We start from the raw sequence: 21,729 nt of genomic DNA on the forward strand, positions 1-21,729 counted from the left end.
AACCTCCCTGCAGTCAGCAAGGACATCTTCAGCTAAATCAGATTGCTCAGTGCCCCAAACAACCTGCCCTGAAGAGTTTCCAGGGATGGGACATCTACCATCTCTCTGGGTAAGTTGGAATACTCTCACACCACACTGTGCAAAGCGTTTGTTTCTTGAGTGCTGTGTCCAGTTCTGGGCTCCTCAGTTTCAGAAAGATCTTGAGGTGCTTGAACATGTCCAGAGAAGGGCACCAGGGCTGGGGAGGGGCCTGGAGCACAGCCCTGTGAGAAGAGGCTGAGGGAGCTGGAGGTGTGCAGCCTGCAGCAGAGGGGGCTCAGGGCAGACCTCATTGCTGTCTACAACCACCTGAAGGGAGGCTGTAGCCAAGTCGGGTTGGGCTCTTTTGCCATGCACTCAGCAACAGAACAAGAGGACAGAGTCTCAAACTGCACCAGGGCAGGTTTAGGCTGTAAGTCAGGAAGAAGCTCTCCACAGCAAGAGTGATTTGCATTGGAATGGGCAGCCCAGGGAGGTAGTGGAGTCACCATGCCTGGAAGTGCTTAAAAGGACCCTGAAGGAGGAACTTAGTGCCATGACTTGCTGAATTAGAAGCTGTTAGGTGATAAGTTGGACTTGATGATCATAAAGGTCTTTTCCAACCTGGTTAGTTCCGTGATTCCTGATATAAATGTTTCATGATGCTCTTATTCATTTAGCTCTGATTAGTGCTTGATGTGTACCTCCCAGTTCCTATTTTAAATTTCAGCTGGCAGCAGTGAGAAAAATGCTTATTCCTCACACAGAGAAAATGTTCTGAAGTCACAATCTTGCTTTGGTATTAATTAGAAAGCTTTCTGTCGGTGTGAAGGGAAGATTAACAGCAGCAAGCATCCTTTCCTAAAAATGCTCTAAGAATACTCTGCCCTGGTGAGGCTACATCTGGAGTATTGTGTCCAGTTACAGTATTGGGTCCAGAACACAAAAAAATTAGACTGAGAAATTAATACCTGTTAGAAGTATCAGGAATTAATAATAATCATATAATCAAGCAGGTTGGAAGAGACCTCCAAGATCATCCAGTCCAACCTAGCACCCAGCCCTGGCCAATCAACCAGACCATGGCACTAAGTGCCTCAGCCAGGCTTTGCTTCAACACCTCCAGGGACAGTGACTCCACCACCTCCCTGGGCAGCCCATTCCAATGCCAATCACTCTCTCTGCCAACAACTTCCTCCTAACATCCAGCCTAGACCTCCCCTGCCACAACTTGAGGCTGTGTCCCCTTGTTCTGTTGCTGCTTGCCTGTCAGAAGAGACCAACCCCACCTGGCTACAGCCTCCCTTCAGGCAGACAGCAACTAGACAGCAACACAGAATCATAGAACCAGTCAGGGTTGGAAGGTAACACAAGGATCATCTAGTTCCAACCCCCCTACCATGGGCAGGAACACCCTACCCTAGATGAGACTCACTTGAAGTTTATAAAGCAGATACAAAGTGGTACTTCAGGAAAAAAAACAAACCAGCATGGTTACCAAAAAATGTCAGACGAGAAGATAAAAAGATTTGGGTTTGTAGCATAATTAATAGTTAATTAATAGTTTTCTCATCAAAACAAAAAGTCCAGTTTAAAAATTCACTTCTCAAGCGTGATTTGTGTGCATATCTTATGTAGGAAAGGTCTCAAGTTGTGCCAGGGGAAGTACAGGCTGGATGTTAGGAGGAAGTTGTTGGCAGAGAGAGTGATTGGCATTGGAATGGGATGCCCAGGGAGGTGGTGGAGTCACCATCCCTGTTGGTGTTCAATCAAAGCCTGAATGAGGCACTCAGTGCCATGGTCTGGTTGATTGGCTAGGGCTCGGTGCTAGGTTGGACTGGCTGACCTGGGAGGTCTCTTCCAACCTGGTTGATTCTATGAACTGTGAAGCATGCTCTTTCTCTGATTTTTAGGCCAGGTTAAAATATACAGGAGCTGTAAAACTGCATTGTGCTCCTCCATTCTGGTGGTCATCTAAAAAGGAGATGTCAGTAAGGAGGAAGAGACCCTCACACATGGACATGCAGCCACATACAGCTTTGGCTGTTCCTCCGCTTGGGTGCGGATCGTGCTGATGCAACAGCAGAAGCCACATACATTGTGGCTGAGCTCATTTGTGGGAGATGTGATCTCACATTTGAATCTACATTACTGCTGATCCAGTTGTCAACTGAGAATCCATCACCTTGCTCCCACTGATGTTTTCTTTAATTTTAGCTAATGTGCGTCACAGCTTGCACATTGAGTTCTGGGCTGGCTTGCCCTTGCCAGAGCCAGCACTGCTGTTATCCTGTCAACAGCAGGCTTCAGGAGGAATTCCTTTGCTGAGTTTGCCTTCAGTGCAGTGCCCCTCAGATTTGCAGTTCATCCCTGCAGAGAGCTGTCTTGCTGGTTGAGGGTCTGTGTTTAAAGCAAGGCTGGGATTCCAGTTGTTTTCCTAACGCGTTCCACTTACTGACTTGCTGCTTTCTTTAGGGATTGTCTTGGAAGAGCAGTGAAAAGAGATACTTAAAATAAACATATATATATATATATGTTAAAAAAGGCTTATGTTAAATATATATGTGTGTGTGTGTATCATAGAATGGTTTAGGTTGGAAGGGACCTCAAAGCTCAGACAGTTCCAACCCCCTGCCATAGGCAGTGACACCTCTCACTAGAACAGGTTGCTCATCCAACTTGGCCTTGAACACCTCCAGGGAGGTTGTGGAACACAGAATCACCCAATGTGATCAAAGATCACATTGGGTGATTCTGTGCTCCACAACCTCCCTGGGCAACCTGTGCCAGTGTCTCACCATGCTCACTGTCATGAACTTCTTCCTAGCACCTAGGTTAAAGCTCCCCTCTGCCAGTTTAAATCCATTACTCTTCATCCTGTCATTACAAGACCTTGTCAGCAGTCCCTCCTCAGCATTCCTGTAGCCCTCTTCAGATACTGGAAGGCCACTCCAAGGTCTCCTCAAAGCCTTCTCTTCTCCAGGCTGAAGAGCCCCATCTCTTGTAGCCTGTCCTCATAGCAGAGCTACTGCAGCCCTCTGAGTGTCTTCATGGCCTCCTCTGGACTCACTCTAACAGTTTGATGTCCTTGCTTTAGAGACTCCAGAATTACACACAGTATATATATATATGTATGGAGATAGGGAAAGAGAGAGGTGGAGATCCCATACAAGCATCTAAACTAACTTTTGTCATCCTACTATATCTTTGAAGACACTTCAGCAAAAGACATTTAGCAAACTATTGTTCCATGACATAGATTTAAGACTAAACCAATCAAGAACCAAACAGTTTAGGAAAACCAATGCTATCTCCTTAAGTAATATTTCCATACATTTGATATTAATATATCCATATTGAGCAAAAATGGTTTCACAGAAACATCCTGGCAGGAAAACCTCTCAGAATTATCAAGTCCAACCTACAACCCTGCTCAATGAGATTCACTTTAAACCATATCCCGAAGAACCACATCCAAACAAGCATTTACAGAGGAACACAAACCCTATGAGGAGATGCTGAGGGAGCTGGGGGTATGCAGCCTGCAGAAGAGGAGGCTCAGGGCAGACCTCATTGCTGTCTAGAACTCCCCGAAGGGAGGCTGTAGCCAGGTGGGGTTGGCCTCTTCTGCCAGGCAACAAGCAACAGTAGAAGGGGACACAGTCTCAAGCTGTGCCAGGGGAAATATAGGCTGGATGCCAGGAGGAAGTTCTTCCTAGAGAGAGTGATTGGCATTGGAATGGGCTGCCCAGGGAGGTGGTGGAGTCACCATCCCTGGAGGTGTTCAAGACAAGACTGGATGAGGCACTTAGTGCCATGGTCTGGTTGATTGGACAGAGCTAGGTTGGACTGGCTGAGCTTGGAGGTCTCTTCCAACCTGGTTGATTCTATGATTCTGGACCTGGTAAAAGAACTGCTGAATTGAGCAGACCTTGGGATGACCTGAATAGTTTGCTTGAAGCTTCACTACTATTCTCAAGTAACCATCTCACTCCAGTGCCAATGCAGCCTTCACACCAATCCACACCAGCCTGTCAAGTTATTTCTCCCTCCCTCATCTAATCTAGAGTTCAGCAGCTGTACCAAAGCCAAACTGCCAGGATGAGGGGCTGCAGGATGATGGAGGAAGGGGTGACCATTGCTAAAGCATGAGATTATTTTGCCAGCAAGTTGGTAAGGTAGACCTTGGTGAGGAGCACAGTGAAAAAGCAGGGCTTATGTAACACCTGAACTGTGCCACAGCCAGGAGGCTTCTCTGTGTAAGTGAGGAGAGACTTTGGCTGAGCATTTATCTATTGCATTAAATGTAAATACAGTCTAGAAAGGAATTGAATCCTCCAGGCTAAGCTGCAGTACTGCTGGGAGTTAAATTATGTGTGTCCCTTCCTTATATTAAAGAAAATGAGTAGGAGAAACACAATCTAGTCGCGTGCTGATATTTCATAGAGATGGGAGTAAGAAGAGGCTTTAGGTTTCTTCAACTGTTTATTCTACTTTATTTCCCTTCTGAACATGATTCTCTCTTCTCAGGAAGGCTGCTGTTTCAGATGCAGTCTCACTCAACCTCTGCCCACTGCTTAAACCAAAGAGTTTCCCAGGAAGACTGGGAGGAGACATGGAAACTCTTTGGAACTAAAATTGAACAGAATAGCTCTGCACTGCTGCTTTGACTCAGGATCTGAGCTGGGGTCAGATGAGCCATCATCACCAAGACTCCTGAGAGGAGCCAGCCAAGACAAGATCATTCTTCTCATGCTGTCAAAGGAGACACAGGTATCATGTAAGTGATCTTGACAGCAAATTCATTGATCTCTAGCTTTATTTGTCCTTTAGAGCCAGATTTGGAAGGAACACCTACTAGGGTAGGGAGGGAAGAGAGGAACTCTGCTCAGGCTCCTTTCTGCCCCATAGTGGGGCCATGGACACTTGGCACTGGTTTGTCAGAGAAAGGCTGTCCCTCATCATAGAATCAACCAGGTTGGAAGAGACCTCCAAGCTCATCCAGACCAACCTAGCACCCAGCCCTGCCCAATCAACTAGACCATGACATTTTTCCTTGTTTCTGACCTGGAGAAATCCAGCTGAAAGAATTTTAGAATCATAGACTGAACCAGGTTGGAAGAGAGCTCCAAGCTCATCCAGTCCAACCTATCACCCATCCCTATCCAGTCAACCAGACCATGCCACTAAGTGCCTCATCCAGGCTTTTGTTGAACACCTCCAGAGACAGTGACTCCACCACCCCCCTGGGCAAATTTTTATAGGCACAGAACTCCTCCAAGCTCAAATTGTGCAATTAGTGGTTGGAGAAACTTATCTAGACTAGGGATTGATGAGTCAGATACAGATAGCAGGAGTGATTAACAAAACATTCTGGATAATATCTTAAACTAACTGATGAACCTAAAGATGCCATTAAAATGTTGAAGTGTAGCAGTTCTCTCCCCACTTTTTTATCTCTTTAATGCCTTCCCATTCCTCAGATATGTGAGTGGATTACAAGAAAGTGTCATTCATTGGTGCAGTTTTATCAGTACAGAGTGACACCATTTTACTTCCCTTGCTCATATGCCTTAGTGTGGCTGAGTCACACTTCAATCTGTTTAGTGTCTCAGCAAAGACCATACTTATTCACCACTCCAGTTGTTAACACAGACCATTAAATACAGTTTGGGTGCTTTCAGCATTGTTTTCAAAGTCTGGTTAGGAAGACTTTCCTCTCCCAGAAAGGAAATACAAGCCTCTAAACAGACAGAACACAATCCCTCCTGATCCCAGCCTGATCCCTTCCTATCTTCTCCTCTATCCACTTCTGCAAAGAGGGATCTGCAGGCACCCAGAAGAACGATGTGTTGTATTTCCATGCTGAATCCCCTTCTGTCTGCTTTTGTAGGTTACAGCAAATAATAATTAGAACTCAAGTAAATAATTAGAGAAGCCTGGATGAGGCACTTGGTGCCATGGTCTAGTTGATTGGATAGGGCTGGGGGATAGGTTGGACTGCATGATCTAGGAGGTCTCTTCCAACCTGGTTGATTCTATGATTAGAACTCTAAATAAATTAATCTCAACCATATTGATACAACTACTTGAAGGGAGGTTGTAGCCAGGTAGGGTTGGTCTCCTCTGCCAGGCAAGCAGCAAGAGAACAAGGGGACACAGTCTCAAGTTGTGCCAGGGCAGGTCTAGCCTGGATGTTAGGAGGAAGTTCCTGCCAGAGAGAGTGATTGGCATTGGAATGGGCTGCCCAGGGAGGTGGTGGAGTTGCCCTCTCGGGAGGTGTGCAAGCAAAGCCTGGATGAGGCACTTAGTGCTATGGTCTGATTGACTGGATAGGGCTAGGTGCTAGGTTGGACTGGATGAGCTTGGAGGTCTCTTCCAACCTACCTGATTCTATGACATTAATCTCAAGCATATTGATGTTAATCTCAAGCATAATGACAGGAAGAGTTTAAACTGGCAGAGGGGAGATTTAAACTGGATGTTATGAAGAAGTTCTTTGCAGTGAGGGTGGTGAGACACTGGCACAGGTTGAGGATGGTGAGACACTGGCATAGGTTGCTCAGGGAGGTTGTGAAGCACAGAATCACCTAATAAATGTGATCAAAGACCACATTGGGTGATGCTGTGCTCTACAACCTCCCTGGAGGTGTTCAAGGCCAGGCTGGGTTAGGCTTTGAACAACCTGTTCTAGTGGGAGGTGTCCCTGCCTATGGCAGGGGCTTGGAACTGGCTGAGCTTTGAGGTCCCTTCCAACCTAAACCATTCCATGATTCTATATTATCAAAGTTAATAATGACTAATACATTCAAGGGGAAAAAAAAAAAAACCCCAGCACCCCTAGGTTTTAGTTTTGATTTTGAAATTAAGGTAACTTTTCACATTTCATTGAACATTCCTTTTGTTTGGCAGTAAATTAGCAAAAGAAGGAACAATATTTCTAGATCTTATTTCTAACTACAAAACCTTTATGATGCCACAAACACATCAAGACAGAGCTTGTTACAAAAGACATTTTACTGAGTCACTTTCTTTTATTCTTGTCTTCGCAGATATCTTTGGACAGTTTACTCCCTTCATCTGAACCAACTTTTGATGCCTGTGTTGAAGCTTATGCTGTCCAAGAGGGGCTTGTGATTTCATCCATAAGGGGCAAAGGAGAATGAAGAAAGGGTTATGTTTCTCATTTTATGTTAGGGGCTAGATGGAAGCATAAGCTGCACAGCCTGAGAGTGTTGCTGATATCTGTAGATTCATACATATGGAACTATTCAAATCCTACTCAGGAGGAAAACTGTTCCAAAGTCTGTTGAATTTCTAAATGAGTTCTCCTCTATCTCTAGATGGTATTGAAACCTCTATCAGAACCAGACCAACCTTCCTTTCTTTCCCAGCTCTAATTGCTTAAGAAGACATAATGAAGAATTCTTTCTTCCAGAAGGAAAATGTGTTCATCCTGTTAGGATGGATCTAATTTTGTTTTCACTATTCCACTCTTAGCTAAGGGTTTTCCTTCCTGATTTGCCAGTAGGAAGCAAGAAAGCTCTTCATTTCCTACCTAATTTAAACAGCATTTATCTCGTTCATGATGATATGTGGAGATATCATAGATAGATTTATATTGTCATATGGAAACCACCAAGCAGGAACATCTTGTTGGAAAGACAGTTTGGAGGACAAACCTCTCACTGATGAAATTGCCCTTTTCCAAGATACAAGGGTGTAAAACAAGTGAGAATTGCATGTCTTCAGGGAGTATGCTGAACAAGCAGGCAGTGCACCACTCTATGTTCTAGAAGCATATGTCTTGCCTGGTCCACATGGACCTTGTCCTCCCATCTCATAAAAGATAGAAGAGCAGGAGGAGGGTCAGAGAAGGATGTTTGAAAGTGGGAGAGCTTTCATGCAAAGAGCAGTTTACATAGACTAAGACTTGTTGAGCTGCAAAAGAGATAATTAAGGGGCTCTAGCTGGGGCCTGTAAAACTACAAGAAAGCAGAGGTGATAGAATCATAGAATCAGTCAGGGTTGGAAGGGGCCACAAGGATCATCTAGTTCCAACCCCCCTGCCATGGCCAGGGACACCCTACCCTACATCAGGCTGGCCACAGCCTCATCCAGCCTGGCCTTAAACACCTCCCTGGGCAGCCCATTCCAGCCTCTCACCATCCTCATGGTGAAGAACTTCTTCCTAACATCCAATCTGAATCTACCCACTTCCAATGTTGTTCCATTCCCCTCAGCCCTATCACTGCCTGACATCCTAAAAAGTCCCTCTCCAGCTTTCTTGTAGCCCCCTTCAGATCCTGGAAGGCCACAATAAGGTCTCCTCAGAGCCTTCTCTTCTCCAGACTGAACACCCCAACACTCTCAGCCTGTCCTCATAGCAGAGCTGCTGCAGCCCTCTGAGCATCCTCGTGGCCCTTCTTTGGACACACTCCAGCATCTCCTCTTCTAATGGGGGCTCCAGAACTGGATGCAGTACTCCAGATGGGTTCTTGCCAGAGCAGAGTAGAGGAGGAGAATCTCTTCCCTTGACCTGCTGGCCCTGCTCAAGTCCAGGTAAATGACATCAATTTCTTTCTTTTCTAGTAGAGGGTCAAATGAAATTAGCAGTCCACAGGCTAAAACTTACCCAAAGTAGGCATTTTAATATCAGAGAATCATAGAATCAACCAGGTTGGAAGAGAACTCCAAGATCATCCAGTCCAACCTAGCACCCAGCCCTGTGCAATCAAGTAGACCATGGCACTGCCTCAGCCAGTCTTTTCTTGAACACCTCCAGGGATGGCAACTCCACCACCTCCCTGGGCAGCCCATTCCAATGGTAAATCAGTCTCCATTAGCCAAGCTATAGAGCTTCTTACTGAAAGATTTTGTGGAGTCCAGCAGTGACTGTTAAGTCACATCCAGTGGGTGAGATATGCACTGGGTGCTAGGGATGCTAATTCCAACTTGTTGAATTCTAGGTGGACTGATGGTGTTCCTGTGGATGAATCAGCACTGGGAAACCTGCCTGCAGCAGGGAATCAACACCTATCTAGCAGAATTGGCTGACACCCAGAGCTTGGCTTAGTTTCTGCCCATCTGCTGTCTGTATCCAGTAGTGCTCTGCAGTTTCTCAGGGCTCTGGCTGCTTAAAGCAAAATCAACTCACCAATATACCCAAGATAGAGATCAACTCACTAAAACACTTAAGACTGAGATAATTTCTTTTTCATGTAATCCCTATCAGTGATCTCATTTAACAAAAATATTGCATGCAATCATAAAAGTGATTATTTAATTTTGTATATCAGCAAATAAATGCTAATGTTACAGGGTCTGCATCCAACTTTTAATTACAGTATTTCTTGTAATGCTTTCATTCATTTTAGCCTGCAGAAGAGGAGGCTCAGGGGTGAGCTCATTGCTGTCTACAACTACCTGAAGGGAGATTGTGGCCAGGTGGGGTTGGTCTCTTCTGCCAGGCAAGCAGCAACAGAACAAGGGGACACAGTCTCAAGCTGTGCCAGGGGAGGTCTAGGCTGGATGTGAGGAGGAAGTTCCTGGCAGAGAGAGTGATTGGCATTGGAATGGGCTGCCCAGGGAGGTGGTGGAGTCACTGTGCCTGGAGGTGTTCAGGAAAAGCCTGGCTGAGGCACTTAGTGCCATGGTCTGGTTGCTTGTCTAGGGCTGGGTGCTAGGTTGGACTGGATGAGCTTGGAACTCTCTTCCAACATGGTTTGTTGTAGGATTCCTCTGGCTCATATATTCCCTTCTGCCTGGTGTCAGATGTCATTTCCCACTCCCTGCCTGGGAACCCCACTGCCCTGCTTCCTTACAGAGATTAAAGAATTGGTCACTCTTTTAATACTTCCCCAGCCCTCATGGAGAGTCCAGGAAAGGTAATCTTGACCCCTTCACCCCCCAAACCAGTTAGCTATTTGTTATCTGGCCAGACCTGCTGCTCTGGGGTAGGCATGTGTGCTTCCTACCATCATGGATTGTAGCAGGGGGATTTTCCTTAGATCCCAATATTTATGGCTAACCTGTGTCAGTCTTACTGGTGTTCAGATCCAGGACATTCCTGCCTCAGGACTGAGCCTTTTAGATTCCAGCAGCCCTGCTTAATTCCGTGGTCCCAAAGAGTGATTCGGATCTGTGCTGAAGTGAAATCAGACTCCCACAATGGAAACTTAGGCAAGCAGCTATCATTGCTGCAGGGAAGGACAATATTTATCCCAGGGCAAAGCAGCTTTCTGCTAACACTACACAGAGATAATAAAAACCTTAGGAAAGCAAAGCTCAGCTGGATTTTACTGAAGTCATACCACAGCAGCAGAAGGTGACCTCTCCTTTTTGGCTTTCTTCTCTCCTCTCACCTCTTCCCCAAAACTGCTGTTTGATGGATCAAATACTTCAGCAGCTACAACAGTCTGACCACTCAGCTGAACTCTTTGGCCACTTGTATCTGCCCCATGGCAGCTTCCAGGTCAGGTATGCCACTGCTGTTGTCTAAGCCCATGCTGTGACCATGGAAATCTACTGGGTGTTGCCTTCTGCTTTTGCAATAAATAAGGGAAAGAGGATTTTTAGCAGTGGATCTGACAGTAAAATTTAAGCCAGGGAAAATGCTTGGGTTATTTTGTTGATATTTCTGGGAGAAATGTGTATTGGTTGGACTCCAAAATGAGATTCTCATTTTTATTGAGTGCTGCTTCTCCTTTGGCTTGTTGGCTCTGTTTTACTAGCAGTGCCAAATCGAGTGTGCCTTTTATTTTCAGCAGGACCAAAGGTTTACCTCAAGCACAAATCACTGAGACAAAGAGTAGGAAACTTTAGCAAGACCTGCTTAGGTCTGATGGAGTATCATAAGCCTGGGGAGGGAAAGATAGAATAGAACAGAATCAACCAGTCCAACCTAGCACCCAGCCCTATCCAGTCAACCAGACCATGGCACTAAGTGCCTCAGCCATTCTTTTCTTGAAGACCTCCAGGGATGGTGCCTCCACCACCTCCCTGGGCAGCCCATTCCAATGCCAATCACTCTCTGCCAACAACTTCCTCCTAACATCCAGCCTAGACCTCCCCTGGAAAAACTTGAGACTGTGTCCCCTCGTTCTATTGCTGGCAGCAGAGCCCAACCCCACCTGGCTACAGCCTCCCTTCAGGGAGTTGTAGACAGCAATGAGCTCTGCCCTGAGCCTCCTCTTCTGCAGGCTGCACACCCCCAGCTCCCACAGCCTCTCCTCACAGGGCTGTGCTCCAGGCCCCTCACCAGCTTCATCTCCCTTCTCTGGACACCTTCCAGCACCTCAACATCTCTCTTGAATTGAAGAGCCCAGACTTGGGCACAGCGCTCAAGGTGTGGCCTGAGCAGTGCTGAGTAAGGGGGCAGAAGAACCTCCCTTGTCCTGCTGGCCACACTGCTCCTGATCCAAGCCAGGATGCCATTGGCTGAGGGAGTGCTATTAGAATTCCAAGTGTTGGCTACCTCCAAGCCAATAAGGCAATTTTGTTCATTTTGCTACAGACCTTTTATACACTAGGAAAAAAGAAAAGCTAAATACCATTTAGCACTTCCAGACAGAGCTGAATCACTGAGTAGTTCCAGTACAATCTTGAACCACTTGAGTGCAGCAGAAGTAAAACCAGTCTGAGTCTCTGAAAGCCAGGGCCCATTCCCTCAGATGAGGTGACAGTAATAAACCCAAGCCTGGCTTTCAACCCTGCCTCAAATAATGAGCAGAATCAACCGGTAGGTCACCTCAAATGCTTTCCAGAACTGAACCAGGGACATAACTTGTAAATCTATAGCAAATGTAGAGAATTGTACTGTTTGATGACCAGTGACAGTTTATAAAATGGAATAGTGCTTTTATGATAGTACAATAGAATACTCCATGGCTGAGAGCAGTACCTTTCCCCTTCATTTGAGGCAGTAACACTGAATCCCACGAGGGGCAGCTCAATGTGTCTCTATCTTTGCTGATAAGGAACCTGGGGTCTTCTCCAGACTAAAGACTGAGAGGAAGTTTAATTAATCATAGAATCAATCAGGTTGGAGACACCTCCAAGATCATCCAGTCCAACCTAGCACCCAGCCCTACCCAATCAACCAGACCATGGCACCAAGTGCCTCATCCAGGCTTTGCTTGAAGACCCCCAGGGACGGTGCCTCCACCACCTCCCTGGGCAGCCCATTCCAATGCCAATCACTCTCTCTGTGAAGAACTTCCTCCTAACATCCAGCCTAGACCTGCCCTGGCACAACTTGAGACTGTGTCCCCTTGTTCTATTGCTGGTTACCTGGGAGAAGAGGCCAACCCCCACCTGGCTACAATGTCCCTTCAGGTAGTTGTAGACAGCAATGAGCTCTGCCCTGAGCCTCCTCTTCTCCAGGCTAAACAGGCCCAGCTCCCTCAGCCTCTCCTCATAGGATTTGTGCTCCAGGCCCCTCACCAGCTTTGTTGCTCATCAATATCTGAGGGCTGGGGGTCAGGAGGGGGGGACAGGCTCTGCTCACTGCTCCCTGGGATAGGACAAGCAGCAATGGATGGAAGCTGCAGCAGAGGAGGTTTCAGCTCAACACAAGGGGGAAATTCTTTACTGTAAGGGTCCCAGAGCACTGGAACAGGCTGCCCAGAGAGGTTGTGGAGTCTCCTTCTCTGGAGACTTTCAAGGCCTGTCTGGATGTGTTCCTGTGTGACCTGAGCTAGATTGTATGGTCCTGCTCTGGCAGGTATGCATTGGGTATGCAGGTGCTGAAGAACAGCCACTGAATGGCATGGATTCTGAAGAACTACATGGGGCAGAGGGCTTGCACTCAACGATCTCTTTGGGTCCCTTCTAAACCCTAACATCCTGTGAGCCTGTGAAACTGAAGCTCTGCTGCAGCTGTACCAATGACATGGTTATGCCTTGGGAATGACTGTAACAAGAGCCACTAACAATCAAAAGGGAGGAACACTGCAAGGTAAAAGGGAAGAAGTAGAGAAGTGGTTCAATACTAAATGTGTCACAAACAAAAAATAGCAGCATGAGGAAACTCAGTTTTTTAACCATTTCATTACTGTTGCTCCCCTGATTGCTCTCTGAAGCATCAGTGAAAGTAAGATGCTGAAAGTGGCACACAATGAGTTGTTAATCTTCAAAGCAAAACTGAATCATAGAATGAAGCAGGTTGGAAGAGACCTCCAACTTCATCCAGTCCAACCTAGCACCCAGCCCTAGACAATCAACCAGACCATGGCACTAAGTGCCTCAGCCAGGCTTTGCTTCAACACCTCCAGGGATGGTGACTCCACCACCCCCCCTGGGCAGCCCATTCCAATGCCAATCACTCTCTCTGGCAGGAACTTCCTCCTAACATCCAGCCTAGACCTGCCCTGCCACAACTGCAGACTGTGTTCCCTTGTTCTGTTGCTGGTTGCCTGGCAGAAGAGACCAACCCCACCTGGCTACAGCCTCCCTTCAAGTAGTTGTAGACAGTAATGAGCTCTGCCCTGAGCTTCCTCTTCTGCAGGCTGCACACCCCCAGCTCCCTCAGCCTCTCCTCACAGGGCTGTGCTCCAGGCCCCTCATCAGCTCTGTCACCCTTCTCTGGACACCTTCCAGCACCTCAGCATCTCTCTTGAATTGAAGCTCTGTAGGAGAGCAGCATGGTCTTCCCTTTTTACTTTAAGGTTAGGTGTTTCAGATGACACCAGGTAGTGCTCAGGTGAATAAATAATTCATACATCACTTTCTGATTGAATGTTTGTGTGGTTCTGCTTTAGCTGATAAAATGGCAGGGAAGTCTCTGTTCTGATCCTGGGCCTCTTCTTTTTTGTTTATGGTCTGTTTCCCAAGCATATTTTGGACATTTTTACAACTGCAAGCCTTACAAAATTTAAGATTGGCCTATAGGAACAGTTGGAATCAAAGGAAAAAGTACAAATAAAACAACTCTCTGGACCTGAGCCAACGAAGATTGAGGTTGTGGTCATGAAGCAGTGTCCAAGGCAGTGCAGTACACACAAACTACTCTACCCTGAAGGGAGGCTGTAGCCAGGTGGGGTTGGTCTCTTCTGCCAGGCAAGCAGCAACAGAACAAGGGGACACAGTCTCAAGCTGTGGCAGGGGTGGTCTAGGCTGGATGTTAGGAGGAAGTTGTTGGCAGGGAGAGTGATTGGCATTGGAATGGGCTGCCCAGGGAGGTGGTGGAGTCACCATGTCTGGAGGTGCTGAAGCTAAGCCTGGATGAGGCACTTAGTGCCATGGTCTGGTTGACTGGCTAGGGCTGGGTGCTAGGTTGGAGTGGTTGATCTTGGAGGTCTCTTCCAACCTGCTTGATTCTATGATTCTATAAAAACAAAAGTATTTGTCCCTGTGATGCTTTGAGGCTAATTGGAATATTTTCACGAGAGAAATTAGATTATTGGCTGTGAATAAAACAAAAAAAGCTTAATATAGATTGAGAATGTAATTCCTTAGCCCAAGCTATAGAATCATAGAATCAGTCAGGGTTAGAAGATACCACAAGGATCATTTAGTTCCAACCCCACCTGCCATAGCCATGGAGACCCTACCCTAGATCAGGCTGGCCATTTAAACTGAAGATGAAATTTCTAGCCAATGTTACAATCAAATAGATTATTAAAATCATAGAATCCTAGAATGAAGCAGGTTGGAAGAGACATCCAAGACCATCCAGTCCAACCTAGCACCCAGCCCTAGCCAATCAATAGATATACAGGATTGATTAAAAACAACTAAACTATGACTAAACCCAAGATTTTAGCACAATCATTTTATGAAGGTTGTCAGAGAGTTTCTTTATGAGTAATTGCCAACCAAAATGATTTTAGCTGGGTAAAAAGCAAATGCTTAACACAGAGTGTGCAGCTTAGCCCAATAAAGCACAACCAAGAGAAGGCTGTGATGAAATAATCCTTCTTTGCAGAAAAACAATCCTTTAGCTAAGATCTTGGCCCCAACCCTGGCCTTATTAAAAATAATGGCAACTATCCCATTGCTTCTAATATTAAAAAGAATAATGTCTTTGTGACGTTCTGATAATGCTGGAAACAAAATTAATCTCCCTAGAATCTCCTGGGTTGATAAAAAGGGAAGATACAATACTCAGAGTATTTGTTTAAAGACTCAGAAATGTTCCTGATCCTCAGGGGAAGAAAAAAAACCAAACAAGACAACATACACATATTAAAAATTCACCATAGAGTCATTGAATCAGGCAGGTTGGAAATGACTTCCAAGCTCATCCAGTCCAACCTAGCACCCAGCCCTAGACAATCAACCAGACCATGGCACTAAGTGCCTCAGACAGGCTTCATTGAACGCCTCCAGGGACAGCAACTCCACCACCTTCCTGGGCAGCCCATTCCAATGCCAATTACTCTCTCTGACAACAACTTCCTCCTAACATCCAGCCCAGACCTCCCCTGGCACAACTGCAGACTGTGTCCCCTTCTTCTGTTGCTGCTTGCCTGGCAGAAGAGACCAACCCCACCTGGCTACAGACTCCCTTCAGGTAGTTGTAGACAGCAATGAGGTCACCTTGGCTCATTTTCTCTACCAACATGCCTGGTACGTGCTGAGAACCCAGCCAGCAGTGTGCCCAGGTGGGCAGCAGAGCCAATGGCATCCTGGCCTGTATCAGCAACAGTGTGGGCAGCAGGACAAAGGAGGTTCTTCTACCCCTGTACTCAGCACTGCTCAGGCCACCCCTTGAGTGCTGTGTCCAGTTCTGGGCTCCTCAATTCAAGAGAGATGTTGAGGTGCTGGAAGGTGTCCAGAGAAGGGCACCAGGGCTGGTGAGGGGCCTGGAGCACAGCCCTGTGAGGAGAGGCTGAGGGAGCTGGGGGTGTGCAGCCTGCAGAAGAGGAGGCTCAGGGGTGACCTTATTGTGGCAACAGGCTCTGCTCACTGCTCCCTGGGACAGGAAAAACAGCAATTGGTGGAAGCTGCAGCACAGGAGGTTCCAGCTCAGTACGAGGAGGAACTTCTTTACTGTAAGGGTCCCAGAGCACTGGCACAGGCTGCCCAGAGAGGTTGTGGAGTCTCCTTCTCTGGAGCCTTTCAAGGCCTGTCTGGATGTGTTCCTGTGTGCCCTGAGCTAGATTGCATGGTCCTGCTCTGGCAGGGGGGGATGGACTCGATGATCTCCTTGAGTCCTTTCCAACCCCTAATATCCTGTGAGCCTGTGACAAGAGGTTGGCAATGCAATGTCCAACAGTAGAAAAATTCCTGATCTTTAAGTACTCTTTGAAAGTTACCTTAAAAGATGGCAGGAAGGCTGAAAGCCTAGAGGATTTCAGGCAAGAATGATTCAGGCCAAAAGAGCTGGCACAAAAGGCAGGATGTTCCCCACTCCGGTTTTGAGCGTTGGTGAATTACTGTTTTGACACAGATGATGGCAGAAAATCTGGTAGAGTTTCAGACTAAGCTGGAGATACTCTGGAAATCCACCTTTACAGTACAGCTAAGCTTGTAAAAGTATTTCAGCTTGGCCACAACTCCATGAATCACAGAATCAACCAGGTTGGAAGAGACCTCCAAGTTCATCCAGTCCAACCTAGCACCCAGCCCTGGCCAATCAACCAGACCATGGCACTAAGTGCCTCAGCCAGGCTTTGTTTCAACACTTCCAGGGACAGTGACTCCACCACCTCCCTGGGCAGCCCATTCCAATGGGGAATCACTCTCTCTGTGAAGAAAAATGACAATGTGTGTGAATCCAAACTCCTAGCCAAGGAGAACATAAAAATTGACCTCTGACAATGTGACTTGAGAACTGAAATCTCCAGACATGAGTCCATACATGTTGTTTAATCCTTGAGTTCATAGCTTTAGTCTTATCTGGTAATAAAGAAGTTGTCTAACATCCTTCCTGACCCATCAGCCCTTGTGGTAAAACACACAGACAGGAGGTTAGGCACAAGAGCTTCTGAGAAGCATCATAAATCAAACCCAGTGCAACTGGCTGGGAAGTAGGTAACATGAGCTTCTTTATTGCCTCCCTTAATTCTGCTTGTGCTTAATTCAGAAGCTCTACATGCCTAAAGCAGGCTTCATAAAAGGCCACACCTTGAGTGCTGTGTCCAGTTCTAGGCTCCTCAATTCAAGAGAGATGTTGAGGTGCTGGAACATGTCCAGAGAAGGGCAGCAAGGCTGGTGAGGCGCCTGGAGCACAGCCCTGTGAGGAGAGGCTGAGGGAGCTGGGGGTGTGCAGCCTGCAGCAGAGGAGGCTCAGGGCAGAGCTCATTGCTGTCTGCAGCTACCTGGAGTGAGGCTGTAGCCAGGTGGGGTTGGGCTCTTCTGCCAGGCAACCAGCAAGAGAACAAGGGGACACAGTCTCAAGCTGTGCCAGGGAAGGTCTAGGCTGGATGTTAGGAGGAAGTTGTTGTCAGAAAGAGTGATTGGCATTGGAATGGGCTGCCCAGGGAGGTGGTGGAGTCGCTGTTGCTGGAGGTGTTGAAGCAAAGCCTGGATGAGGCACTTAGTGCCATGGTCTGGTTGATAGGGTAGGGCTGGATGATCTTGGAGGTCTCTTCCCACCTGGTTGATTCTATGGTCTTTGTGATCATTTTGAAAGGAGCCATTTCACTTTTATTGTGGACAGAGAACCTAATAGAACAGACAGAAAACTAACTGGAAGGGGTGGCCTCTTTTAGAGAAAGTGTAACAACCTCATACGAAGAACTTCTTATGGTCCTGCAGCTGGAATAACTGTGATTCTAAAAGCTAAATGAAAGAGCTGGTTGAGGCAAGAGTCAGCTTTTAAAAACACAGCTCTAAAACATTTAGACTTATGGAAGAGGCTGCCCAGGGGGGTCGTGGAGTCTCCCTCTCCAGAGATATTCAATGCCCACCTGGATGTGTTCCTGTGTGATCTGCTGTAGGTGATCCTGCTCTGGCAGGGGGGTTGGACTGGATGAGTTTGGAGGTCCCTTCCAGCCCCTGACATGCTGTGATTCTTTCAGCTATCCATTTTCCTTTTTCACATTGGTTGTTTCTTAGTGTTAGACATGGAAATATTTTTTTTTGCTGTCATCCTGATACTTTCTAGTTTACATTCACAGACATAGGATATGCTGTTACATGAGAAGAGGAGGCTCCCAAGTGACCTTCAGTATCTGAAGGGGGGCTACAAAAAGCTGGGGAAGGACTTTTTAGGCTCTCAGGGAGTGACAGGTCTAGGGGGAATGGAGCAGAGCTGGAGGTGGGGAGATTCAGACTGGATGTGAGGAGGAAGTTGTTCAGCCTGAGGGTGGTGAGAGGCTGGAATGGGTTGCCCAGGGAGGTAGTGGAAGCCCCATGCCTGCAGGTGTTTAAGACCAGGCTGGATGAGGCTGTGGGCAGCCTGATCCTGGGTAGGATGTCCCTGCCCATGGCATGGGGACTGGAACTGGATGATCCTTGTGGTCCCTTCCAATGCTGACTGATTCTATGTAGGAAGTTCTTAACATGAGCCACCCATATCAGAGTTAAACAGTGACTCCCTGAAGCCCATTAATCCATTTTGATAACTACTGCTGTTCCACTCACTCATACCAAACTCAGACTTGCTTACAAGAGCAAATTAGGCAGATTTTAATCATCCCATGGAAACTACTTGGTGTCTCTGACACAATTACTTCTGTACCATAAAGGTTTAAGGGTAATGATTTTGACGTGCCAGAGACTTCCAGTAAAGCCCAAACATAAAGAGGCTTCTGGAGTCAAGAAGCCCTGAATTAGAACCTTTGCATTTGGTTCATCTCTTGTCCCAAGGGTAAAATGACAGTACTTTAAAATAAATAAGTGGAAGTCATCATTTAAATTAGAACAAAGGGTCAGGACAAATTATCTTTGCTTCTCCTGTGATGAGCATATAAAAGTTTGCTCAGAGCTCTACTGCAGGGATAAAGATTACCAAGCAAATATTCTGCCTTGTTTGTCCCAAGATACAAACATCACTGCAACAGTCACTGTGATCTCCTCCATGTCAGCTCTTTTTATCTCTCCAGAATTTCCTGGTCTAAATGACAGAAATTTTGCATCTATACAAGAAAAAGAGAGCAAGAAGAAGCCAAAATGCTGACATCTAAAACTTCCTTCTGTTCTCTTCTTTTTGCTGCAATCCAGACAACACTGCTGCGTGCTCAAGAAAATAGATAAGGTCCCAAGGCCTTACTTAGCCACAGTAAATTAAGTAAAAAAATAAATCCAGCCCTTTATCTACTTATCAGCTCACCCACTATTGGCCACGACAGAAGAGCTAACAGCTTGGACTTGGACTGCTGATTTCTTCTCTGATTTTCCTTTTGGTATCTTTCCTGAAAATAGTGCATGGAGCTTAAGATTTTCACCAGGTGATCATGGAATCAGCCAGGTTGGAAGAGACCTCCAAGCTCATCCAGTCCAACCTAGCACCCAGCCCTAGCCAGTCAACCAGACCATGGCACTAAGTGCCCCAGCCAGGCTTTGCTTCAACACCTCCAGGGATGGCAACTCTACCACCTCCCTGGGCAGCCCATTCCAATGCCAATCACTCTCTCTGACAACAACTTCCTCCTAACATCCAGCCTAGACCTCCCCTGGCACAACTGCAGACTGTGTCCCCTTCTTCTGTTGCTGCTTGCCTGGCAGAAGAGCCCAACCCCACCTGGCTACAGCCTCCCTTCCAGTAGTTGTAGACAGCAATGAGCTCTGCCCTGAGCCTTCTCTTCTGCAGGCTGCACACCCCCAGCTCCCTCAGTCTCTCCTCACAGGGCTGTGCTCCAGGCCCCTCCCCAGCTTTGTCACCCTTCTCTGGACACCTTCCACTGTCCTCCATTGCCTTTGGAGGTCAGCTGTGTTCTCAGGGCCAAACAGGAATGACAAGTTCCATGGCTGAGCATTCATTCTCACATATTTTGCCCTTCTATAAAACAAATAACCTTTTCATACCTTTTTGATGATTCTTATCCTTCCTTGGTAGTCCAGCATAGCTGCTTAAGAGTCTGGCCATCCTCAGCTCCATCCATCAAGGCATTCTCACAGTAATTGGGCACCAGAATGCAATCAGAGGAAGGATTCAGGTTCTCTTTTTAAACCATTTCAGGTGGACCCTATTCTTCCATTAACAACACAACTGATTGCCTTTGTTTCAGTCACCTGGAAGGGATGGCTGTGTCCTGATTGCCATCATCTTCAAACTATGTAAATGGGCTCCAGAAATGCCTTTGAAGATCTGAGGTGGACCACTAATACTCTAACAGCCAGTTAGACATAATTGAAACAACATTAGCAATGCTTTTTTTCTTCTGCTGAGAGATGTCACTTCAAGTTATACAACCTCCTGAGACTTCTTCTCTCTATTTCTTTCATTCAAAGTACTGAAAAATAAGTGCTGCAGTGAAGTTGCACACAAGGTGCTGCATCTGGAAATGCAAGACCTCAAGGCTGCAACAAAAAGTCATAGGTTTTCCTCTATGCTTAAGGGGATGCATTTAACCATGTAAGTATTTCAATGGTGTCAGACCTCTTCAGAAGCTGAGTTTAGAGTTGACAAGCTTAAAATCAACTGCATAAATGGTGTCACTATGTGCTGTGGTTGTAACTCTAACTCTTGGAAGGCTTAGAGTTACCAAGAAGATAAGTTGTAGAATCATAGACTCATAGAATCAGGCAGGTTGGAAGAGACTTCCAAGCTCATCCAGCACCCAGCCCTAACCAATCAACCAGACCATGGCATTAAGTGCCCCAACCAGGCTTTGCTTGAACACCTCCAGGGACAGTGACTCCACCACCTCCCTGGGCAGCCCATTTGTATGATTTGATTTAGGAAGAAGTGCTTTACAGTGAGGGTAGTTAAGAGGAAGTTCTTTACAATGAGGGTGTTTAGGAAGAAGTTCTTTCCAGTGAGGGTGAGGAAGCACTGGCACAGGCCCAGGGAGGTTGTGGATGCTCCCCCCCCCCCCCCAGAGGTGTTCAAGGCCAGGTTGGATGAGACCTTGAGCAACCTGTTCTAGTGGGCAGTGTCCTTGCCAAAGGTAGGGAATTGGAACTGGATGATTTTTGAGGTCCCTTGCAACCTAAACCATTCTATGATTCTCTAAGTGGTTGAGAAAATGATATTATTCCATAGAAATCATAGAATCAACCAGGTTGGAAGAGACCTCCAAGCTCATCCAGTCCAACCTAACACCCAGCCCTATCCAATCAGCTAGACCTCTTGACAGGGCACATGTTTTTTTCCCCCCTGCTCTTTCATTTAAGGGATTAATTTTTCTTGGTGATTTAAAACCTAAACCCATCAAGGAGATCCTTGACTTTAGCAGTACTAAAGATGGTCCAATTCTGGCAGGCAGGTTGTCAGGAGTAAATATCTTTGGCCTACACTGGAAAATCCATCACTTGCAAAGAATCCTAAGCAGAAGTGTTGATAAATATTTCACTGTTTGGCCTGCTTGTCTGGAGATTAAGTACTCTGCAGTTTGCATTGTCACCTACACCACAGATGTGTTTGGCCTTCCAGCTTAACTCAATAACCTTAAACCACTCAGTAGATAACACTAAATACCAGGCTATCACCCTATGAGGAGAGGCTGAAGGAGCTGGGGGTGTGCAGCCTGCAGAAGAGGAGGCTCAGGGCAGAGCTCATTGCTGCCTGCAGCTACCTGAAGGGAGGCTGTAGCCAGGTGGGGTTGGGCTCTTCTGCCAGGCAACCAGCAACAGAACAAGGGGACACAGTCTCAAGCTGTG

General features: G+C 46.6%; 1 long non-coding RNA gene across 3 annotated transcripts in view; it reads right to left on the reverse strand.

The window, feature by feature from the left end:
- LOC135181021 (uncharacterized) overlaps positions 1-20,025 on the reverse strand; it is a 44,716-nt gene extending 24,691 nt beyond the window's left edge. For all 3 annotated transcript variants that reach the window (XR_010304648.1, XR_010304649.1, XR_010304650.1), the window contains exon 1: positions 19,933-20,025. This is a non-coding gene — a long non-coding RNA (uncharacterized LOC135181021). The remainder of the gene's footprint in view (positions 1-19,932) is intronic.
- Positions 20,026-21,729: the final 1,704 nt, after the last annotated feature.

This window comes from Pogoniulus pusillus, chromosome 14 (assembly GCF_015220805.1).
Source record: "Pogoniulus pusillus isolate bPogPus1 chromosome 14, bPogPus1.pri, whole genome shotgun sequence".
Classification (NCBI taxonomy): Eukaryota; Metazoa; Chordata; class Aves; order Piciformes; family Lybiidae; genus Pogoniulus; species Pogoniulus pusillus.